The 25,843-nt window shown below is 39.4% G+C and overlaps 1 long non-coding RNA gene across 22 annotated transcripts in view; it reads right to left on the reverse strand.

Annotated features, from left to right (window-relative positions):
- Window positions 1-25,843, reverse strand: part of LOC107310797 (uncharacterized) — a 423,706-nt gene that overhangs the window by 55,116 nt on the left and 342,747 nt on the right. For 21 of the 22 annotated variants that reach the window (XR_014944413.1, XR_014944407.1, XR_014944419.1 and 18 more), the window contains one exon: window positions 11,286-11,410. This is a non-coding gene — a long non-coding RNA (uncharacterized LOC107310797). Of the gene's footprint in view, window positions 1-11,285; window positions 11,414-25,843 lie in introns of all 22 variants that reach the window. The other variant, XR_014944421.1, reaches the window with a different exon arrangement.

Below are 25,843 nucleotides of genomic sequence, written 5' to 3' on the forward strand. Positions count from 1 at the left end.
TAATTTGTGCTCTCAGTGATTCACCTAGCTCATATGCAGCATGCAAATTTATTTCCCTAATAATCAGACCTGGAGATTGCCCAAGAGGATTAATAGCATCATTCCTTATGACCGCCAGGATATTATGCACCTCTGACATGGAAAAATTGTGTTAGTTCTACAGAGAAAACGCAAGGATATTTGTCCTGCTAGACAATATAATAGGCTGGTGCATCATCAGATTACAATGTCATTTCAAAAACCTTGAATACAAATAATGTACAGTGGGGGAAATGTTGGTACAACCTCCCTTAATTCAGTAGCCTTGAATTCACATATATTTTTTGCCTGTTTTTTTTTTTTTTTTTTTTTTCCTTTCCCCATTATAGTCAGTAGAAGATTGAAAGAAAAAGGCAGAGGTATTTTATATTAAAACCATATCTTTTTGTTTGCTTTTATGTTATTCTTTAAGAATAGCTTATATGGACACTGCGAGGGGGAAAAAAAACACACACACACACACACCATAAAATCCACTGCTTCCCATTTTTCAAAGAGCTGAATACACCCATAGCTACAGTGTACTGTATCCTAGATGTGAATACAGAGCAATTTATTTGCACAATTGCTTAATTTTGATTCTCAAGTCAAAGCAACGTATTCTGCAGGCTCTGGTATTCACACAGGAAGAATTTTAATTTTAAAAATCTTTTTAGATGAGTCGGTCAGGAATTTTCTAAAAAAAAAAAAAAAAAAAAGTGTTTCCTGCTGTACTTCAGACCAAAGAACACCGCCTCAGAGACAAGACAAAATTTCATTATTATGCGCATGGGAGCAATAAGATTAGCTCCTATTGCTGCCCCTAAGGTGGAGCAGCAGGAGGAACCAATGGGACGATGCTAATGTGTATGTTAATAGTATTCTCCTAGAAGAAGTTGGGATAATTAAACATGTACCATCTCTTTAAGACAGAACTGCGCACATTTTCTTCGGATGGGTGTTTACAAGATTTCCAATTTCAGGTCACAGCCATTTCTGAGATTGCTTAAGAAAGAGATGGGAATAACTTATCTTATTCATGTATTCAAAGAACCTTATAAAATGTGCAAAACATTACAGTTTTAAGGGGCAAAACATGCATCTTGCCTTGACAGACCTGCTTTATTATGTGTAGTGTTGTACACTGACCTAATATATTGAACATTTTTAGCTAATATACCTTGTAGGAACCAGCCTTTAATGTGATGGATTTTATAGTATCTCATTAGGGTGTGTTTATATAGCCTGATACTAAACACTTTTTCAGATTCATGTTCCTTATTAAAATTGTGAGCTGTATTGATTTTTAGTCGAACAGCAACAGTGTCATTTTAATGCTAAGAAAGGCTGTTCTGAAGTTATTTTCACAGATCACAACTAGTGTGACACAAACGGTGCACATCGCTCTCATCTTTCTTTACAGCCTCAATTACAAGAATCAGGATGTGTTACCCCACCTGATTTCCCATTGGATGAGCAATTCTCTTCTAACACTTAGAGTATCAAAATGCATTTTTATTCATTGGTTTGGGATGTTTTTAAATACACATCGGTGACAAGCCCCCAGACAGTATTTATATTTTTTCTTATAAAGAACGGTGTGTTTTTAAAAACAAAATACCTTAATGCATCTGCTTTTCAAGTTTCCATAACAAACTGAGTAGCTATAGCAATGCTTACTCTAATACAGCAAACACACACACACAAAAAAAACTTAGCATTCCAAGCAGTGTAAAAAAATAATGACTTTCACAACCTAATGTCTCCATTTTGTAAACCAGTCTTCAAAGGTAAATCTAATGTCAGCAGTAAAGAGAGTGGCTCCAATATTTCTCCGAGGAGTCATGGGGAAATAATGATCTTTGAGGCACTGTAAATAGCTTAAATTATTGGAAAGTTCTTTGTAAGAAATGAAATATGAGAATTAAGAAAAATAAACTCGTTTTCTGTATTGTGAAGTTAGGACATTTGGAGGTAGTCCAAATTTTAAATGCAAATATTTAGAGAGAAAAATTATCGCTTCGGAGAGTGGCAATTCATACACTTATTCCTCACTCTTCTTGATTTAATGAACAGTCTTGTTAATACAGCGCGGTCTGAAAAACGAAAAACAGACGTAGAAGAGTAGGTGTTCATTACATTTCTGCATTTCTAAAATCAATCTTTAAGTCTTCATCAGGGAAAAGGCTTGAATTTAAATCGCAGCATATAGAAACTACTAGATTTAATGTACGCAATTGTGGGCTTTAAATCTAACCGCACCTGTTACTCGCTACAGGACCACAGCCACAGTTCAGGAGTCTCAAGGAACCCACTGTATTTGGCCCAAGAAACTTCAAGTACAGACCAGTCCTCAGAAGGCAAATTTTCTTTATTTTGCCCCTGGCATGCTATTCATTATTAAACATTAAAGTTGTGTCAATTACTTCTTTCTATAGTTGATTATTATCCCGGTTATTCTACCAACCAATCAACCCTTTTCTAAAGCAGTGTCTAGCAGTGGCTTTGAATTGATGTACAGAATATAATTATTTGTGCAAATTTCTTTTGTTTCTCGTTAGCCACAGAAATTGGTTAATTACTTCAATCCAAACAACCCCTCAAAAAGAAAATATCTTGCTTTACCAATTTATTTTTAATCAATATTAGGCTGAGCTTTGAAAGACGACTATTCAGTTAATGTAAGACACCGCGCTGTGAGAAAGAAGCATTTTATGTGCGTGCTTTAAAGCCAGTTGAAAACACCTTCATGTGAAAGACTTTGTTAGCTTTATCAGATCCAAGGCTCTTCTGTTCGAGGTGTAATTATTTTACCATTATTACATGCAAGGCTTTTAACAGAACCATCATTCCTTCCTATTTAAGCTGTACGTTTTATAATTTATTACATCTCTTTGGTCATCAACTCACTATACAAACAGTTGGTCACCAGTGACCAATTACATTAAGGTTAAGCAACACAACTTTAAATTAGAAATAAGCTAGTGTATCTTCATCAAGGGCCTGCTGTGTTTCCAGCACTGTTTATGAGAAGATACTAAATGTGGATATGGAGCACGCTCACTGGGACCAATTCCTATCGGTCTGGAAATGGGAAAGTCTTGAGCCTGCTCAGGTCCAGAGCTAATTAATGGGATAACATCTGCTTTACACACTCTGCTGTAATAATTTCTTGCAACTTCACTGTGAAGATGCCTGGGAAACTATCAGAGAAATAAGTATCTGTGCTGAACCGTATTAATCTGTAGTGAGGCTGGAAGTGGGAATTTCAATTCTCCTATTAGCCTGGCGATTGGCGGTACGGAGAGGAAGAGGACACAGGGCATGTTTCTGTGGATTGCTAAATATGCAGCACAAGATAGATATTTTGTTCTGCTTGCACACACATGCTCATATACGCACTTGCTATTCAGCTGCCCATGGGCTTGTTTTGTGCATTGTTTTTTTTTAAAAAAGAGAATGCAACAAGCAGCTGAAGATGACCATGCTCCTCATGCAGCCATCAGTTTTATACAGGAAGATGGTGAAGTGGTTTTATCACATTACTCAAAAACACAGGAAGAACTGCTTAAGAAAAGACTGTACAAAAGGCTTCAAAATTGATAAGTCAGCTTGTACTGTTTTATCAGCTTGTATACCATGCGCACTGGTAGGAGAGGCCATGCTCCTATTCCTGCTTTAGCTTTCAATAAATAAAACTAGAAAGGCATACTGCCCACCCAAAAACTCTCCCCCCTCCATGCCCCCCCAAAAAAAACCTGAAAAAAAAACCCACGGATTTCTGAATTGTATCACTTTGTCTGAAAATTAAAAGGCAATTTTAATCACAGTGAGTTGTATTTTGCTGCATTTTGCTCCCGAGTTTTTCCTGGTGAAGTCTGGCAGGGCACACGATCAGACTGCTGAGGAGACGCGTCCTGTTTGCACACATGCATGCTTTTGTGTTTGCCTGTCTCTGCTTACACAGATGTGAAACAAATTAGTATTTTATATTGTGGGCATACTTATGTCTGCAAAGCACACATGCACAAAAATACATATAAATGTGTGACATATTAAAGATTAAAAAATAACCAAACGGGTATGTACTGTTAAATGCCTTATTTTAGGCAAAAATAGAATAAATCATGTTGTTCTCTTCATAATATTATTATTGCAGCTGTTATGATTTACAGGATTAATCCATTCCAGCTAATGCATTCAAATGAATTGCTTATAAATAGGAAAAAAAAAAAAAAAAAAAAAAAGAAAAGGAAAAAAAAAAGGGAGATCTTTACAATAATGAAATTGCATTAGTAGTCATTCACCTTTACCTAAGAGGTTATGAGTTCATATGTCAACCCTAAGGAATATTCTCCATAATTTGTATGCCGCTGTGTACATTCGATTTATTGTTTGCTACGAGGTATTGAAATATTCAGGCTATTGGGAATTAAATGCTTATTTGACTAACAATGCTTATCTGTGAATTAATGGCATAAAACATGGAGTTTCCTAAAAGGCTGTCACTCAGTTTTATTTATGGAGATACTACTGAGACAAGATTCAAGGTCTTTTCAAAGAATGCTAACATCTCAAGCTTAGGGGAGGAAAAATATTATTGACTTAACATATTTAGCAGTCCCATGTAATTGTACGAACTACTGAAATGACATAGTGCTGGCTCTCATCGGACGCAAACAGCAAGTGCACAATGAAGCAGGACGGTATACTGCGCAAGCAGAAGCTGGAATGGCTTTGTTTTCAACTTTTGTGAGCATGTGTGTCTACAGGGAGGGAGTCTGGAGAGAAAAAGAATGGGATTTCAAGTCCTAGACAATGCAGAATTCTTATGTGAACCATTAAATTTGAGACCAGAAAGCAGGTCTGAGTTTTAATTTGCCTAAGCATACAATGATGGCCAGCTTCGCCACCGTTGTGGTATTCTGATTTGCTGGTAGGGTTAATAAGGAAGCACACAGCTACCGTTCTTATTCTTTCTCCTGAAAATGTGCCATAAGGCAATACAGTTATAACAGGGGTGAATCCTCAGCTCCGCTACTCTATCAGCCCTGTCAATGTTATTTGAACCCTTATTTTCCTTAAGGGGCTCATTCAGCTGTCCTAATATGTATACAGTGATAATATAGTCATACGCATAATAAAAAAGAGCTTCAAAATTATAGTCTGCTTAGTAATAATGCAGTGCTGTGCTGGAGTGATTGGCAACTGTTGATCCAATTATATAACCGGTTGCTTCTTAAAATTCAGGAATATGAGATTGATATATAATGTGCTGTAAAGTGTAAAAGAACTGGACAGGAAATAAGGCGGGTTGAATTTTTTAGCGCTTTGATCAAATTAGAACCAGGTTGATGAAAGGAAATGCCTTGGGTTCTCCGCTTGAAGTTTTGTGTTGTACAAAAGGCTCTTGAAATGATCAATTTTGCACATGTCACTCACTCAGCAAGTGCAAAGCGAGCAAGCCTGTGCCAGGAGGAGGCTCTGCAAGTGGCCACTCAGTGCCACCCTGCACAGGGCATGAGGAGCCACAGCTCTCCCACTGACCATAGTGAGACTCAGGAGGGGTGGGCACAGCTGAGGGGACACCCGGGGTCTGCAGCTCTGCTGGCCAGGTTCCTGCACTGCCCAACACAGATAGTCAAAGGGGCACCCAGTGAATACCCCGGAAATAAATGCTGGATTATGTCTGCCTCTGCTCTTTTAAGCATTTCTCTAGCTAACTCTCTAACTAGCTTTCATCCATTGTAACCCTCTGCCTGTCCCCTGCTTTTAAAACAGCTACTATTATTTATGAAGTGCTGTAGATGTGCAGTGAGCAGCATAGGGACTTTTTGCTCTTATTTTTCCTTGAGGACAACTTAAAAGGAGAGAAAAAAGCACGCATGAAAAGGCACCTTGCAGGTAAGGCTGTGGTTCCTCTGTAGCTCGGGCTGTCTCTGAAGAATGACTCCATAGTGGCGAGGCCTGGATGAGACGCAACCTCGCTGTGACTTTTCCAGGATCAATCTCACTCTGTACTATACACCACTCCACAGAGCACTTTACATCCTCCTTTTCAGTCTTAATGCAATAATATTTCAGCTCTTCTCAAATGTACCCTGGAAATATGCCTCCTTCCTATGACTCCAGATCCCCAAATCAGGAAAACTGAAGTGAGGCACCTACCGGCTCTGCTAGACATCAGTACCTCTGGTGAGAAGTACAGTGATGTGCAAAAATACATTATAGCGCGCTGGGTGCTGGCTGAGGAACAATTCCATTCCCTGGGGGAGGTACCATATTTCCCATCCACCTACTGCAGCAGAATACCAGCAAGAAGTACTAAGGGAGCTCAGATGCTGAACAACCTGCTGGATTTCCATTACCATCAGGATGGGACTCATACAGAAATCCTTTTGATTTGGGGTATTTCCCACTGCTAGGAAGTCCTCAGGAAATGGGGTATCAAAAAATAACAACCCCAGGGTGAGAAGCAGTGATGGAATAGCACAGCAACCTTCACCCAGGCGGTCCCAGTTTGTGAATTACATCCCAGGTGTTTGCATGGGTAGCTAATTGCTGTCCATTTCAACACCAGAGCAGCTCTTTTGAAGTCGACTGGTGTTCTCCAGCAGCAGAAATACCACACAGTACCAAAAACGAGAGGATGCCACCATGCAGTTTCACTGAAAAAGATGCCTGTGGTGTTATTGGAACAATATTTCTCCAAGTTCCAAGGCTGGAGATAGAGAAATAACGATATAGCTCAGCTCTAGTGGCAGCCATTCACAAGTGCACGCGCTAATAAGGTGTAATTTGACATTATGGTAGAGGTCTGTATTTCCAGCTCCATTATCTGCGAGAGATACAGCTCTTGTGCCAACTTGGTTGCACAGCAGTAGCATTTTGGTCCGCAGCCAAAACAACAAGGAGCTGCCAATGGAGCTGAAGATCAGGCGCCAGGCCAGCAGGGATCAGAGGATGAGATGGGATGGCCCAGCCCTGGGCAGAAAGGGCCCCTCCAGCACTGCCGGGCTGGGACACAGCATTGTGACAGCTCAGAAACACAGGGAACAGCAGAGAATTGATGTACTTTAAATAACATTTGCTTTCTTCTTTTTATCATCTTCTTTTTTTCTTTTTCTTTTTCTTTTTCTTTTCTTTTTTTTCTTTTCTCTTTTTTTTTTTTTTTTTTTCTTAGATCACACTTAATAAGATTCCTCGACATCAATGCTGTGGATGAAATTGAAAGTTGTATTCTCCTAAACGTGTTGCCAGCGTTCCATTTTTTACAGAGCTGCCAGGGGCTATTCTGCATTCCCACAACTGCTACAAATGTAACATACTGTTTTGCAATAAAAATTAGCCATAAAAGTGTGAAAAATGCCAGAGATCCAAATGTGAGAAACAAAAGAAGGGGATATAGGTTTCGCACCCTTTTAGTGGACATTTTATTTATTTTTCAAATGGAGTAGACATATTTATAGCTACTGTATTTCAATTATCTCTAATTTCACACGTTTTATGCAAATTCCAGACATTTTAATTGCAAATGAGAAGGGGAACTTATTTTTAAAGTGGAGCGACACAACATTTCAGATCTCAGTTTTAATTCCAAATGTATCCACGTTGCTGTTAAAAACTTTCAAAACCTCATTTACACCGTGCTTTAAAAATTAGGTGCCGTTTGAAACAAAAACAAAAGCCGGCCATACAAATTAGCTGTAACTCAAAAACAACTTCCACACCTTCTCTTTGAAATTAAAATTTGTAGTTAGGGAAGGATAGGAACTTGAAATGATATTGTTCAGTGGCCCACTATTTACATGGGAATGAGTGATTTACCAGTATTGCCCACCATTGACAAAAACTAATAATCCCCCATTTCTTTTTGTGCCTCTGTAACTTCAGCAATCTGGGATACAGATATTCTTTTACTACACAAGTACTTATGTTGATGTACACGTGCAATCACGGGTTTAAAATCACATGGAGTTCTCTAAGCTGAGAACCCTATGTACAACTTTTCACTATCCAGAGAAAAGGTCATTAAAAGTTCCATCTATTCACTGAAATGCATAAAACAATTTCATTATAAACAGAAATTTACTGTCTGAAACATGGTGGGTTTTTCTTCTTTTTTTTTCTTTTCTTTTCTTTTTTTTTTTTTCCTCTGCTTTCTTTCTCTATTTGGTAATTTATTTAAACACATTCAGAACTGCATTCAAAAACTGAGACATAGCACTTTGGTTAAGACATCTATATTTCAAATCAACGTCCCCAGGACCGTGCACAGCTCTGTTAATACTCTTTTTATTTGATTAGGGTAATCTGCTGTTGTGCTGTCTTAATCTTTATCCACTACCTTTTAACCAATCAATATTTTAGGGTTATAGATTCAGAAGGTAGACAATAATTCTGTAGATAAACTCTCTAGGCACTGCTGACATAGTCTGGTTGCATATTTAATATCTTTTCAGAGGATTCACAACTCCAGCAACATCAGAATCTGCCCAGAAGAAAACGTCAGGCCTTAAATTTTCAAAGCTGTGTGCAGGGATTTGGCCACCTGACTCCTATTAATGTCAATGAAAATTTAGGGGTAAGAAAAGCAATGTCTTTTCCCTCAGATCATTTCTTGTCTGAAAGGAACCAGAGAACAAGAGAAAGGAAATGAAAAGCAACTTTGTATTGTAGGTTCAGACCAGCAAGGCCTGATGCTGGGGTAGGAAGCATGCTGAAGCAGGACATCTGTTCACTAAAACCTGTGAGCACCTCCACACCTACCAAAATAGGTATGTGGGAGAACCACCTCAGAAGGAAAAAAAATGGATTTTGTGCTTTTAAAATGTCACTAAAATATATATTTTTTAATTTTCCTTAGCTAAAATTATCTGTTGCTAAAGATATTCATTTTGCTGAAGATAAAATTAGTTGTCAGACCTCTGTTTATGGCCTAATTACCTTTTGTATGGAAAACAAAATATGAGGGTTGGAGAAATAGAAGGAATAACAGTAAACTACAGCTACCTACCTTCCTGCAAAAGGGGCTCTCACTGCTGAGCTACTTGTGCTCATTTCTCCAGTGCACTGCATGTTTCATACTCAGGACACTGAATTTGCTCAGGCAAACTTAGGCTATACTGAGCTCTATTATGCCCCATGTGGAAGGCTTGGGCAGCCTCAAGAGCTGGGAACCTTCCTGTGATTCCAGCCCCTTGTCATAAGAGAGTCAGTAAGGGAAATCTGGAACGATGGCTTGAGGGAAAAAAAAAGCCAATGTGGAGTAAATCACTGCACTTTCAAAATGTTTGTCCACTTTGATTCCAGCTTTGGAACTCATAAATCATTTTTCTCTCAGTTGGAAGTGGATGCTAAGCATGCCACTGGAAGGCTGTGAGACTTGTAATCCAATGGTCAAACTCCAGCGTTCCAGTGCTGCAAACATTACATCTGGCAGACTTTATTCTTTTCCTGGTCACCTGTAGGCATGCTGATGGATCTTCAGCTAAGGAGCAAATGCCAGAACTGCTGAGCGTGTTTCTTAATTGCTTTGCCTATTACATTACAATGAAAGGTGGTATCCTCACAGAGATGAGCAAGGCTCGGAGAACACTGGGACACAAATACACTGGTTCACTTCAAACCTTAAAGCTACTCTGACCAGGAAAGAGGGGATAGGGAATAAAAAAGTGACTATAAATCAGTGCCAGTAAGACAAACAGGAGAACTGAACTCCTTCCAGCTGACATCTTGTCTAGCAAATGGGTCCCCCAAGGCCCTGTGAGTGGCATACAGGAAGAGAAGACACTGCATACAGTCTCTCTCTATTCATACAGCTTTCACGGTAAGTGGCAGCCATGATGCCATCCCAGCTACAGCCCTACCTGGCAAATCTTGGGAGTGGCACATGTACAGAAGATGGATGAATCTGGTCTCTGACAGAAGTTGTCTTTTTGAAGCATTCTTTGAAGCACTGCCACGAGAGCTGCCCAGCTACATTTCTGAATGTATTTGATGAAGAAGAAATTTATATCTGTGTTCATTTCATAAGATGTAAACGTCTCTTTTGTGGTAGGGAAAATCCTGCTCGCTGGAAGTGATTCTAATCTAATCCGACATGCGGTATTTGTAAACGTACTTTGGTGTCCCAACCTATTTACAGTGTTTACATAAAACTCCCTGAAATCTCCACATTCCTTGAAAAGTTAATCCAGTACAAATATTGACTGGCTGTCAATTGAGCATTATAGACTTGCTCCAGTTCCTTGCTTTATTGCCTTAACTGATGAAATTTGTTTTCTTTGCATAACTTACTTTCTTTTTTGGCCTGTTTTGGACCAAATACCATGTGCTAGACTGCACCTCTTCCACTCACTGTGATGGGGCTGCCTCTTCTGGTTAGCTATAGTGGGAGGGCAGCTGAAACACCACAATGTTGAGTGCCACAGAAGCTTGGAGAAGGAAGCCAACAACCCAGTCTGCATTTTGCATACAGGACCTGAATCAACACCAGTCCCTTCCCCTGCAAATATTTGGTCCACATCAGCTATAATACAGCAACTACATATGGTTGTACAGTGCAGTGTGGGCTGGGAAGATGTCTGAACAGATCAGCAGAGTAAAAATGAAAAGCAAACAGACTACCGGAAGGTTTAAACTCCCAGTATGGCAGCCTATGCCTTCACTGGGAGTTGGTTGTTGTTGTTTCTTTTGTTTAGGATCTCTCTGCCTTTGTGTCTTTTAATCAGGACTTGTACAAATCAGGTTGACCAGAAACCAATGTTCATGACGTAAACTGATCTTATTTTGACTGATGGAGAAAATATTATTTATCATTTCATTTCTTTAAAATCTATAGGTTCTAGAAACAACTAAGCAGGAACCAAAAATAGCAACTTTCACATCACTCCCTGATACTGCAACAAATCCCATCAAATGTTTTAAGTTTCGACCCCAGGTCAAGTGAAACCGACAATAAATCTTAGGTTCAATTCGATACCGTTAAGCTGCAAAACCCAAAATCTATTATGAAAGATTTATCAAAAGTTACAAGAAAGGAACCCAAAATGTTTCAGTTAGGGCAATGAAGGACAAAAGAGTGGAATGACAGACAGGCAAATATTTGTAGAATTCAGATGTCCATAGCAATTCAAAAGGTTGGTGCAACCCTGCAACCCCCTGACCTCAAAACAACATTTAAAAAGGAATTTGGTGAATTCTGCAGTTAAGATAGACATATGTCTGTGTATTTTGCAAGCTAATGTAACAGCGTGGACACTTACACTTTGCAGGAGTACTATCTGCTTCTCCACACAGGGCTGCTTTTTACATTGCATACATCTCCCAAACAGTGTTCGGTGCTGAGACAGGATGGTGCTGCTGCCATCTGTTCCTTCTTATCAACATTCTGCTGAAAGAAGGGCACAGAGAGAAAAAATAAATAGGGTTACATGTCATAGGTCTTATTACTACCTCTTCATTTAGTATTCTTTGAAACTACCTCAGATGGTTGGACGGACCCATTCTTTTAATTGCAAAGCTGAACATATTCAGAGTACCTTCATGAGACCTGAACAAAGTCATGACAGCTTTGCTCTCAGACTGCCAGGCATAGCAAATTTTTTCTTCTCCATTTTCTGTAGGTTTTTTATTATTATTTTAGCCTTTACAACTTCTTTACAAGACTACCTCTCCTTTTTATTATTATTATGATGATTATTTTTAAATAAAAGCCTTCTAAATATTAGACAAATGGAAGAATCAACCCTGTAATACCAGCTATGTCAAGAATGTGCATGCCCCCTGTTAAGATAGCTGGCTACCTTAAACAAGGTTAAATGTTGATATTTTCATTAGTTCACTTGTCACTAAGTTTTGGGGATAGGGTTGTATGGGTTTTTTAAAAGCACTTATCACAAGTAGTTTGTGTTTTGATTTTTGTTGTTGTTGTTTTATTTTTTATTTTTTAAAGGGCTGATTTGTGTTAAGAGTTTTATTTTTTTTTCCCCTCTCTCTTAACAAAACATGTGTTATCACTCAAATCCTGTCAAACGAACTCAAGGTGTCTTAAGCAGTTTAGCTAACAGCCTCCAAGAGCGTCACAGTAGTACTGCCATATGTCCCAGTCTGAAGCAACTGTCTCCTCTGCTCCTCCTTCAGCAGACCCCATGCTGCTCACTCCTGTCCCCGCTAACCATGAGAGGAGCAAGAAAAAAGCACTGTGTCATGTGGTAAGTGAGAAAAGCAAGAGCTGCCCTTGTGAAAATACTGCTAAAGAGCAACTGATTCAGCAGTGGCTATCCTCTTCTGGGTGTCACTAGTAGTTTTCCTGTATAATGTTATTTGGATGCTAAAGATGGGGTGGGAAAATCGATATCTTAACAGGCCTCTTCCTTTTTCAACAGCTTATAGCTGCAGAAAATTAAATTCTTCATTTAACCAATAGGTCTGGTATTATCCACATTCCTGGAGGTATGCTACTGCATGAAAAGTCATTGTGCATCCGTGATCTCAAGTGCTGTTGTGACACATGCAGCTGCACCTCCAGCAGCATTCACACTGTCCTGTCCCAGCCACTGGAGCTTCTGTTGTAGCTGCTTTGTTCACACTTATCTCCCACTTCTTGTTTGCACAGCTATATTCAGACACATCTCTGGGGCTGCACAGGCCCTCCAGCAGAAAGCTGCACTGCAGTGGTGTGCCCACATGTATATACACCCATAGAGGTGTGCACATGTGTGTGAGAGGTTGGGCAGCACAGGGCCATGGGGCAGGAGGCTTGAGCACAGGCAGCTTGGCTACCACTGAGTTGGATAGGTGAGGCATCACCTATCATGCAGATGGCATCTCATTCTGGGAGCTGGTGCTTGGTGTTACCAGCAAAGGGAGAAACAAATTACAACAGAGTCAGAAAGCAAGGCGACGGGGAACCCCAGATGCACTTGAATTGACCACAATCACACCTTTAGCATGAGGTCTAAGAGGTGACAACCAAGATGAAAACACCAATGCTCTATATGTTAGAAAGCTTGGGCTTTGCTGCAGCCCCTAAATTCTTCCCTCCCCATGTACTTGTACATAATAATAATCATCATCATAAAAAATAAACCTTCGAGATCAAATAGTCAGTGATATCTTACAAGGGGGAAAAAAAGGCAGGCTTAAGAAACCAAATCCTTGTAATAAATAATATATTGTGAGTTAAGGAGATGAACTGACAAAGTGGTGCACCTCTAATCTCTTTCCTGCAACAGCGAGAACAGCTGAATCACTCACACAACATTTTTTAATGCTCAGGGATTGCTCCTACACTCCACTTTCTCTAAGAATATCATGCTCTACTAATTTACCAGATTGACTAAGTTACACATCAGCAGTGCTGTCAATTCTAACCTGTAATTTTATCTTGTAAAAATATAATTTCTGTGCATTTTCTCACTGGAATGTAATCAACTATTTCAGGGCAGGTTTAACTTAGGGATGAGAGAATCAGATTGCTTAACTGGTACGAAGTGAGCTCACTTTTGGGGGCTCAGAGGTGAAGCCCTTCCTCGTGGATCTCCCAGGTTCAATGCTCTGGCATTGGCCTAATGCAGCTGCTACACATGGCCTCTCTGGGGACTAACTGCAGCACTGCAGGGCAGCAAGGGCCTTTGCTCAGGATTCAGTTATTCATTTCAAACCTGGAAAGGCACCTGTCCACCTGAACTGTGATTCTGAATAACACCCTCTACAAGAAAAAAAATCAACAGCATAGCAGAGACGCCTTGCACAATAGGAAAACCATTTCTTTAGCATTTTAAGCAATAACACAGATGCCAACACATTATACCTAGTGAGTGCCAAACACCTAGCACAGGGAGCACACTAGCAAAGACCTCCCTCCCTGCATCGCTTCTGAACTTCTCCTCCAAGGACAGACTGTTAAGTTCTTCTCTTAGCTCAGCCACCAGGGGAAAAAAGGGTCCCCACAGGCCTTGTGTGGAGGTGCGTCAGCTTTTATGACAAAGCACATGCCTTCCGAGCAAGGAACTGCTGAAAGAAGGAATGCTTCTAGTGAAATACACCACATGGGAATTTTATAATGAAAAGTCAGGCAGCAATATAGAACAAAAGACTGCATGACATGATGCTTATTTTTAGAATGAATGACAGTTTGGCATTTTGGTAGAAGAAGTATAAATGGAATAAATCCTCTATTTTGCTTTTAACAACTCAGAAGCTAGACAGATTTTTTTATTTTTTTATTTTTTTATTTTTAAATGCAGTTAATTTGAGCGTGGCCTTACGCTGCTTTGAGGCCTGAATAAGCCTGCTGTACGTGTGATTGCACTAAAGACCCGGGTAACTTGACAGGTCAAGAAGTAGATGGTTAGAATGTAGCTTGCTTGTATTTGAAATGAGCTAGAAACTATTTCAGGGACAAACTATACCTAGCCATCTTTCCCAGTTTATTTTCTCAGTCCAAGAAAGTATTTCAACTTTAAAGAAAGGAAAAAAAAAATAAATAAAGAAGACAAGTGCAAACTTATAATAGGGCAACAACAGTAAAAGTGCTTTGCTAGTAGTAAAACAACAAATACCAGATTCTGTAACAATTACTTGTATGTCAGTTACCTCAGTATTACAGAGATTTCTGAGAGATCCAATGAACATCAGAAGCAAATATGCCCACTGCTACGTCTAAAACGAGATGTTTCTGGTCATCAGCCCTAAGACCACAGTGACAGCTAATAAACAGAATCCAAGTCAAACACACGAGTAGGAGATTTAAGAAAGTGTAAAAATAGCATTAAAGGATTATGAAAAAGAACTAGGAAAGAAAACAGAGCTAGTTGCCAACAGAAGTAATTGTTTGGAAAGTCTGACTTCTTTTCAAGAGCACTAGAGAGAATACAGAGTGGGAACATAGTTATTTTGCACAATGCTTGCTTGTAGTACAGTAGTTTCACAGTAGTTTCGTAGCTAAAATCAAGCCACCTACCAAATCAGCCCCAGTGATGCAACCTTGCTGAATGTAGCCACACCAGTCCATGGACTTGAACACTGCCAGAGGCAGCAGGAAACCTCAGTAAGTACATATTCCATATCTTTGACTCAGGATCCTGGCTGTCTACTCTTTATCTTTGCGTGTAATCACCTTTTGCATAGGAAATGCAAAGAGAAAAGAAATGACTGGGTTGCAAAGGGCAGTCTTGTGTACTGCCCTCTTCAGCCAGGATACACTTTTTTTCCCTGAATTTATACTTTTTTTTTCCCTATGCCACATCTCATGCTCCTGTTTACAGTTTCTCACTGCTGCTCCACCTTCCTTCACCCACTGAAGTCCTCGTACCTTCCTTCCAGCTCACGCTCCTTACAGTGACCCTTCTTTCCCATCTCTCAGTTGGTTTGTTCTCTCACCAGAATGACAGCAAGTGCCAAAGCTGTGGTGGGCGTCCTCCAAACCTGCAGCAAACTGGAAGAAACCCCCAAACCTGAGGTATTTCTGTAAACCTACCTGAACGACGCTCTTACTGTTAAGCAAAGGAGACCCACACACAAAAAAGGCAGTGGAGGAAAGGGGAAAGACTCCATATTTAAAGCCCATCTATTTGAGAGATAATCGCTGTGATTTTGCCTTTCTAGAACCTTTTCACTAGGCAAACTTACTAAGGAGGGTGAGTTTCTATTTCATAAAGCTGTAATGATTCACACTGTTCCAGAAGTAGTTCCGTTGATGTGTATCATTTCCTCCTTACCATTTCTACATTCTAGGAAGAGAATCAAAGCCTGAGGAAAAAGAAAAATAAAAAAAAAAAAAAAAAAAAGCAAAGAAAGAGAAACAGACAGATAGACAAGAGAGATCAAACCATATACTACTGGGGGAAGAAAAAAAAAAAGACAAAGATTTTCACTTTGTCTGGCACAGTGTTTTCATGTTTTTTAAATTGTTCTGTATTTTCACAGCTTCAGACGATACTTCTGAAATAGGGAATTTGCATTTTCTAGGTGGGGAATGCTGCCAAAGCTGTTAATCCCAGGCAGATGTAAAGTTGCACCACTACATTGCGATGTGGCTCCTTAAAATCAACTAAAAGGATAAAAAACAACAACAACAAGAACAACAACAACAAAAAAAAGCCAACCGCAAACACAAATATTCACCAACCCATATGGTCAATAATTGCTGTTTAATAGTCCTCCTATTACAAACCTAAAAAGCAGCAGCCAGAATTACCAGTAGAGTATTAATAAACAGGAATGAGTTAATAGTGCATAAAGACTTTCCAGTGGAACAGTGGGGGAGTTGAATATTCTTTTCTTAAGTCAGCTGTAAGTAATTACTACATGGTGTGCTTCTGACTATTACCATAACAGAGCAATTGGACGTGAAGAATGGATAATAGTATGGACATGGAGGTATTTTTAGAATATCAGCAGTGTGGCAGGTAAAAGCCCTGCTCAGGCACAAACCTTTAAGTAAGTTGAAATAAGTTTTCCTAATGATACCCGGGCTGAGCAGAATTTTGAAAAGATCAATCTAATAAATTATTGAATGTAACTTTATAAAGACAAGCCTATGATATGTAAATAAGAGGAACAGCAAAAAAAAAAATCCCATGCAGACATTAAGCGAGCAGCCAGCGTTACGGTAACGACATAATCACAGGTTTCTCCCCGTTCCTTTTAGAGCAGTGCCTTCATCTGTTTGAATGTGGACTTGTTCTTTGCTCACCTCCATTGGCTGCCAGGTGAAAACTCAAATATTCTGATAGGAACTGGAGCTGCGATTGCGGGAGTTTTGGTTTTTTTTGTACAGTCATCCTCAGTGATTTAATGATGCATATCATTTCTTTTCAAATATTGTTACAGGAGCATTCCCTGAGATGCAGCCCCACGTTCAAGAGACTGTCCATTATGTTACGTGGCAGGGTTTTTCGTGTACAACTACGGGCTGAGATATTGTCTATCAACACAACATATGCTCTCAGATAAAAACAGCTTGAGATTTTTGATTCAGAGAGTAGTAATTTGGTAAATGCACAGAAATATAATTTACAGAATATTTTGAAATTTTCAGGCTGTAGGTCTTTCTCCGCTATGTTGCTACACAGGGCAGATGTTGATTTTTCAATTTGCAGGTTTGTTAAGCATTATGGAATGTTTTGGTTCTCAATCAAGAATATTCTTCCCAAGTGGTTCCCAAGTCCTATGCCTGAAAATAAATGCATGTCCTTTTTGTTTCTTAGCAGCACGTGTTCTGCATTCAATAGAAGCATAAAACAGACAAATGCAATGCCATTTATTGGACTGATATATACATTTTAAGCCACAGGATCTTGGATTGCGATGTATTTACAGGTTCTTTATAGTCACAAAGGCAGTTTGTATAAGGGACAATTGCAATCGCAGCGTGTCATACTGACACTTTATATTTGGAAAATTAGTATGTACTGTGCTCCACACTGTCCTCGGTATTGTGTCCATCTGCTGCTGAACAACTTCAGCTACCAATAAGCCCACAAAGCAACAATCCCTGCATAGACAATTTTCACAATGAACAGCAAAGCAGGTATAAGTGTGTGTACACGTCCCCTCTTCCTCAGTTTCTTTGTTTCTCCCCTATGTGCATGCCAACAGAGCAGATCAAATAGTTTTGGCTCCCCTAAAGAAAACAGAGGTTGCAGTGCTGACTTCCTCGCACTATTTGCTAACTTTAAAAGCTGTTTATGACAAATCTGCTGTAATAGCGTTGCTACTAGTCTTAGATTTTCACCTAACAATCAGATACTGCTGTGGAAACCACATTGTGCCAGATCCATCTCTTCATGAAGTTGCTGACTTCAGGGCATTCTATCAGGATGGGTTTGGCCCTCTGCAGTCTTCTGCCCCATTAAGTCTGAAGATTATGCGTTGTTCTCAGTCCTTCCACTGTTACCATAATGGGGAGCTGATGTTATAATGTGGGTCAAACAAGCAGCTAATTGTTTTTGGGGAAAGCTTAAGCAAAAACAAAATGAGGACTTTAATAATAGTACATGGCGCTATTATAATAGCTTCTAGCAGAGGATTTCAAATCACTTTGCAAGCTTTATAGCAGTCCAGCACATTGCTAAGTATATTTGATACTCCCATTTGAAAGTGAGACCACCATCTGAAGACCAAGCTCACACATTCAGGCAGTAGAACAGTGAAAGCTTAAACAATCAAGAAAGCAACGCATAACAAAAGGCAAGCTTTAGAGAGAAGTTTCTGAGGACATTTTTAAACAATCTAAATGAAAAGAAAACACGTAGGCTACACTGAAGGAATAAAAACTGCATACGGACAGAGGATTTGGCTGCTGTTTTCCTGTTTTTAAAAATTATACTTGCTGCTCTCTTATTTTTGTGTGTTACTGCACACTCGGCAACCACTTTTGCTAGAGGATGGCACAAGGAAATCTGCATGTGTGGTTAGAGCTCTGCTCCAGTCTGGGACACAGCAACACAGCACCCTGAACTGCAGGAAAAACCCTCTAAATGGACATGATTCTGACAAGCCTAGGAAGGGTCTAGGATAGTTCTGCTGCTGCAGACACACATTCATTAGAACATTAAACAAAGATACTCTAGGCTTTATCCTGTACAGAAAAATCCTGTCTGAAGGTCCTAAACAGGCAAGGCAGAGGGAGAGTGAGAAGGGAAACACACAGAAAAAGTGAAGTTTTGGGTTTCTCATTCAAACTGTTAGTCATGATGTGCTCTGTCCTTCAGAATGCCTGGAACTGGCATAGCAATGTAAATCTTTTGACAAGAAAATAATGGATTACTTAAAAATAATTCTTTGTGAATTGTGTGTATACTTCAAGGTTTTCCATTGTGGCATATTGTTTTTATATCTCCTGTCTAAAAATAAAACAAAATCAGTAATTATTTGTAGAAGAATTGGGGTTCATAAAATTGTCCCATTGCACACTTCTACAACATGAAGCAACCAGAAGAACCCCCAGGCCATCTGACACTGAGAGGCAATGTCTATCATGGTATCAGTCTCTCCAATCCCTATGGTATCCCATGGTTATTTATTGAGGAAGCACTGAGTGTATTCAAACCTCCTTCAGTGAAGGGCTCAGTGCTAAGACGTTTAAAGTCCATGATTATGCATCATTTCTTTAAAATGGCCTATTTTGGCTTTCATGCACTTGAATGAGACAGTAAAATGATTTTTTTCCCCTCTTCTTTTCTTTTTGAAAACCAGATCAGAATCACAGCTGCAATTGTTATTTGTATTATACTGACACCTCAGGATCTCAGCCAAAAGTGGAACTCTGCTCTTGGAGCGCGCATGAAGAGGCATCACCTTCTTCAAAGAGCTTTCAGTTAGACAAGAGAGATGGACATGTGAAGAACTATAAGGCACACTTACCCCACATCATAGAGGGAGAGCACGTTGTCCAAACATTGACTCTTTATGGAGAATGTGACATTTTCAAAGGGTGATAAAGGAAGAGCATCAAAGATTGCAGCATTATTAGATTTTATTTATCCATCTATGGATCTAGGGCTGCAATGAATCACCTTATGCCCCCACTTATACAATGTTAGCAACTGAGCCTTGTTAGAGTTTCTTGGTGAAACGTTTGGGAACAAGGAAAAGTACTGGAAAACGTGCTTGTTTGTTTGTTTTGATAGGGAGCAGCACAGTTGCTTTGCAAGCTAAGAAACACATCTTCTAGCAGCACAGTGACCCCCTGGTAAATGAGTCTTTGGCTGAGATGGTGCCTTCAGGCTTGCCTGCCCACAAACCTGCATCAAAGCTGCTCTGACCACGTGAATCTCAAACCAGCTGCTTTAATTTGTTTCAACTTTTCTAAGACAATACCAGAGAAGGAGGTGATCCAGAGCGACAGGCAATAGTGACATACTAATGAAATTACAGTTCATAATATTTTGTGGTTGTACAGCAGAAATAATACAAGTATGGTATTTATATGGTTGGAATTGAACAAACATAGATGGAAATGAATAGCTAGAGGGTAACTAAGAAAAAAAAAAAGCACTCACCAACTCTGAGGCCTTCAAGGTGGGTGCTCACCAATGTCAAGGCTCACCACATATACTCCACAAAGGAGCAATCTCCAGAAAGAGATGCTACCTTAGTGGTGGTCAGCCCTTAAATAGGATCTGGGAGAGGTGGAGTCAAGCTCTACCCCTTCTGGGAGCACAGCTGAATTACCTTCACCTGTGCTCCTGCAGCTGACTCATCACTTGCCTCAGGTGGTTAATCAGAGGTTCAGGCTTTGATCAACTGTTTCCCTTACAGTGGTCTACACCTCATAGTTCACCCATAGGGGTTGGACTTGATCTTTGGAGGTTCTTTCCAACCCCTACGATTCTGTGATCTAGCTTTGTGGCAAGGTGTCTGATGACAGTATGGCAGTGTCCTGTGCCATGCCAGAGATGTACATGTTGGCACAAATATCCTTGTTGCTTGCTCCCTTGAACCCACCATGGCTGTAGGTAGCATGGAAAAACAGCCAAGACTTCCAAAAGAAGAAAAGCAGACTGACTGACATTCTGAATGTCCCCCCACCCCCCCTTTTTTTTCCCCTCCTCACATTAATAATATTGCTAAAATTCAGTCTGCTTCTATGGAAATATTCAGCTTCAACAACAGAACTTTCTGATGGAAAACACTGAATCATAAAAAGCATTCAGTCAATTCCACTGATTTCCTGAAGAGAGCCAGGGACAACTGTATATGAATATCTCCAGAGGAAAAGGATGTTCTTAGCTGGAAAAAGGCAGGTGTTTGTTCTTCCTAGGAAGCATGAGCAGAGCTGCAGCTGATTAACAGTGAAAGCAGTATCAAGAGAAATGTATGCTAAGTTTCTGCACAGACTAATTTCTATGGGTAAATATGTATAAATTCCTTACAGTAATAGAATATGCAGCAACATTCAACAGATTTCTCTCTGTAATGGTGTAAACAATCAAGAAATGTATTAAGGAAAGTAACAAGAGAGAGATACTGAAAAAATACCTTTCAGAATTTCCCCTTCTGAATACATGACGCTGCTGTAGCAGTAGTTTATACATTAATTTCATCCTGAGTTTTTAGACTAGTAGATACCAGGAAGCAAATTCTTCCCTGCTCAGCTTCAGTAGCCCTACATCAATTTGTGTCTTCTGAGAATCGTCCTGATCAGGTTAACAGAAAGAAAGAGAGCCGTACTGAGTGTTTAAGTGAACTGCCTCCAGGAAATGTTTTAGTAATTTTCAGTGTGCAACCTTTCAAGTTTCTTGAAAGTAGGACTATGCAGTCAGACAACAGAAAGTTCAAAGCCCAAATGCTGCCCTTCCCCGACCGCTCTTGGGCAGCCAAAGAAGTTAAGAATTCATGGGAATGGAGCCAAATGAATCCTTCAGACCAGAACTGAACACACTGTGAAGGAGAAGACATTTTGGAAGCAAGTTCAAGCTTCAGTCCACTTGCAGTGGAACAGTCAGGTGATACAGCCTGTTTGCCACTGAGTTCTCTTACTCAACAGCAACAAATACAACACAGCAACTATGCTCAGAAATTAAATACTACACACAAAGGATAAGCTCTAGCTTTTTTGAGCTGAACTGAAAAGCTACGTAGTCTGTGTAAAAATACTATATAGTAATGATATTAGGCAGTTCCTAAATTAAAAGCTACTATTACTTTATTTCCCCAAATAAAAACAAAATACAACGGTGTATTTTAGAAGATGTAAGGATCAGCAAAAACAGTGCCTAAAGCTATTATTTTATGCTGGGCTTTGTTGTGACAGTTACCATGGCTAACCCATTAACATATTTGCTGTACAACTATGGTCATTCTATGGCCTTAATTAACTTTCAAGTGGAGAGTGCTGTGGCTTACCACTTATTAAATACCCACTACAATAAGTTACAGTTTTACCCTTCCAACCTCACTTAGCCAAGACACCTAGAAGAACCAGCCTTCTATCTGACTATAATTTTGTAATTGCTTTTTACTGAAATTACGTTGAAACCGGACCCCCTATGTAAATGTATTTTGCCTGGTTCATCTAAAATTGGCCACCTCTAATCAGATCTAGTCGATATTTGATTGAGTAAGTGGAAAATTAAGTTTCTCTATGAAAACACTTTTTCTTCCCCTTCATTATGTAGGCTTTTTTTTTTTTTTTTTTTCCTGCGTGTATGGAAATTTGAAAGCATGCCCCCTAGAGAACAGCAGAAGAGAGACACATCGGAAAGGCTGCTCTGAAAGCTAATCTACTTCCAGTACAACACCCAAACAGTGTAGTTACGCTAAGCAAAGCCAATTTCAGCAAGCACTTTATTCATGAAGAAAGCAATGCGATTCGAGACTAAATGGAGTCAGAATTAGGTTTTGTGATTAGTTAGGCTCAGCTGTTAAAGTATAGTCATAATGGTATCACTGTTTCCATACGTCACACGATATGAGCATCATCAAGAAATGTAATGCACTGTGTATTTAAACTTGTATACTGCTTGCTGAAAGCAACTGAATTCACCTCCATCAGGCATTCTGCTGAGTATAAAATAGGACTTGAGTTAGAAAAAATATATATATATTTCTACAAAGGAAACACGTGAAAAGGCCACAGGAGTGCACAACTGAAAAAATATATAAAAATGCAAATTTCTCTAAACTTCATCTTTGGATGGACTGAAGCAGAAGGGAGAACTTCAACAAAGCTATAGAAAAAGATGACAGGTCTGAGTTTCAGAAATTTAAGACAGCAGCAGGATTAGACACTTTGGGTTGTCTTCGCATACATTTCTTATGGGAGTTAATTCCATTTGACATGCAAGACCAAAGCAAGATTACAGAGGCATAGCCCCATGGCGAGGTGTATGCTGTAGCTAAAAGCTGGGATTTGAATAATTGTGCAGGCTTACTCCAAGAATCAGGCGAGAACAGAATGAATGGATTATTACAAGGAACTTTGTACATTTTTAACTGTTGGACTTAATAAAATACCCTGTGTGTAAGACTGGTATTACGGTCCTCTGCACTCACTCCAGTTGAAGTTTGCAGTAGGATCTATCAAATATGAGAAAAAACAGAAGCTGTTAAAAAAGAATGTGTAATGAAGAATTGGGCAGGGCCATGCCCCACGTGAATTTCTGAGGGAAGCAAATTTGGAGAGCTTTAGTTCAACATATTCTGGCCCCTAAAAGTTAAAGGGAATGCATTTCCCGAGCAAAAGAAGGCTGAAGGAACACAAGATATTGGTCCAGAAAAAAATGAAGGGATAAAAAAAAAAAAAAAGGTGAATTTTTATTTCACTGTTTCAGCTTGTTAGCTAGGTCATTTATTACGGAGAAAGATTACTAATCCACACATCTTTTTTTTTTTTTTTTTTTTTTAAATTGACCTCTTCCCTTTGTGTCTGTGGAAGCACTTGTCTGTAAAAGGAGGTAATAGCTGACTGCTCCTTAGAGTCAGTGCTGCTTAATTAACTGTCTAGTGAGAATTATTGAAATACTTATATAATTCTTATTTAGCACTCATTAAAGTGAGAGATACAAATGCTGGACAATGAGAGGTTCAGGAAGGCTTTGAAAAGAGGGAGTTAGTTCTCTAATAGCAAAGAATTATGAAAGCCTGCCCATTAACGGTAACAGAGCAGACCTTTCATTTTAAAAGTCACTGGCTCAGATCTGGACTTATTTGATATTTTTAAAAGCTCCTTCATCTAACCCCCAGCAATAAGGCGATCTCTGACTGCTCCTGCCATTGCTAACCAGACTGTGTAGTGCTATGCAGAGCAGGCCAATGAAACACCTGACACCCAGCACCACGCTCATCCTGCCAGCAGCCCCACACACACACAAAGCACCTCAAGTCCCACCAAGATGGGCAGGGAGAGCCAGCTGCAGCTGTTGGCTCCAAAACACTGTTGGCGAAGAAAATGCACTTTCTCAACATGGGACACGCCTTGCTTGAAACACGCCTGTGAATGTCACTATGCTGCATACAAAGAAAAACTCGGGTGATGATTGTTTTGCCCTAAAAATAATCTCTATTTCATTTCAGGGGGGTGCCTTGGAAGTCTGGCATGAAAGGTGATGAATATCCTGAATAACTTGACAGCTTCCAAAAAGGAGATGAAGAGCCTGCTGGGTACTGAGCAGCAGTAAGATTCAGCACTACCTATAACTTACTCTGTGACATGGATTATGGCGGTAATAGACTGTCGGACAGAAAACGAGCTAAATTCATCAGGACTTTCTGCGAGAGTGAAAGAATGTGCACGTGCATTTTGCATGCAGAACAAAAGTTCCTCAGTGATAGCTAAGTTAAATGAATTAACTGGTCCAATTTCAGTGTGTTTCTGTATCAGAAATAGGTTTACAAAGGCCGTGCACTTCACCAGTTTGTCCCCAGAAAATTTACCAACAGAGAACAGCATTACCATCGTCTGATACTCTTTGAAAGTTCATTCATCCTCTGAAGATGTGCTCCCTTTCTCTCTCTAATCACTTTATCGTCAAAAGTTCTTGAATCTACAGGAATTCACTTAGAAATGAAGCTCAGATATCCTTTCTATTCATATAATGATTGATGAAACGCGAGGGAAAATAAATTATTTTAAATCTCCCAGGGAAACATAATTAAGCTGCAAAGCATTCCCTTGAAATCTTTGTATCACTCTGGCTGTGTCTCTTACTACATGATCAATAATAATATTAATTAAAGACAATTATTTTGAAGGACTGGCATGAACTTTCAGCCTTCACTGTATTTTACACTCTTGAAAGCTAAGAATATTTTTGGCTATGATATCTGTGAGATTCTTCCAAATTTTCAGAAGGTTTCTTATATTGTGGCTGGGATTTATACCTTCCTTCTTCTTTTATCAATACCTACAGCTGGTCTTAATTCTAAAATCTGTAAGTGTATGGGAAATCACAGATCGAACCTCTGATTAATCAGCAAGTGTTGGGTCAGCTGTGGGAGCATGGGTGAGAGTAATCTAGCTGTGCTCCTGGAAGGGGTGGAGCTCGACTCCACCTCCTCTAAGACCTCATTTAAGGGCTGACCACCACTGAGGCAGCATCTTTTGGAGACTGCCCCAGCTTTCTGGTCAGGGCACTGACATTGGTGAGTTTTTCTTTAGCAAATAGCCTTTGAATATTTACCATCATCTTTGTTAACATCTTTATATTAGCCCTCCCTTATAGTATGTCATTCATTAGATATACATTTAAGAAGCCATGCAGATGATAACATAAGTGTTACAATCTTATCCTAAATAGAGGAGCTGGCTTGTTGCATTGATGATGCTGGTTTCATTTTCTCCTTAACTGGAATTCCACACATCAAATGTTTGTACACGGCAGCCATACTAAGTCATTAGCTGGCTTTGACAGTACAGGATTACTAGCGCAATGACACATCATCAGTAGGGTAAAACTAACCTGTCTCATGACGGTCTAATGTCATCTAATGTATGCTTCAATCTTGAGCTCAAAATGTGGTATATAATTCCAGTTCTCCAAGGAGATGAAGCAAGACATGCAAAAGTCATAGGTAAAAAATCATAGCATACATGACTTGATAATGTATGGGATCAGAAGACAGGAGAAAGGACAGAAGCTAATTTGATACTAAAAAGGAAAACAGTCATCAGTCTTATGAATTAATTTTGCCTCAGATGGAATTTGTGGGAAAAAAAGAGGCCAGGGAAAAAATCTGGTTTCTGTAGAATAATTTACCAATACAATGAAAGTAAACAGGAGACAACTGGGTGGGTTTTCAATTTACAGATAAATATAAATCATTTTTGAGTATATATATGTATTTAAATATTTATTCACAAATATATATAAAA

The sequence above is a fragment of the Coturnix japonica genome, chromosome 3 (genome assembly GCF_054131305.1).
Source record: "Coturnix japonica strain WE chromosome 3, WE-NBRP24, whole genome shotgun sequence".
Classification (NCBI taxonomy): Eukaryota; Metazoa; Chordata; class Aves; order Galliformes; family Phasianidae; genus Coturnix; species Coturnix japonica.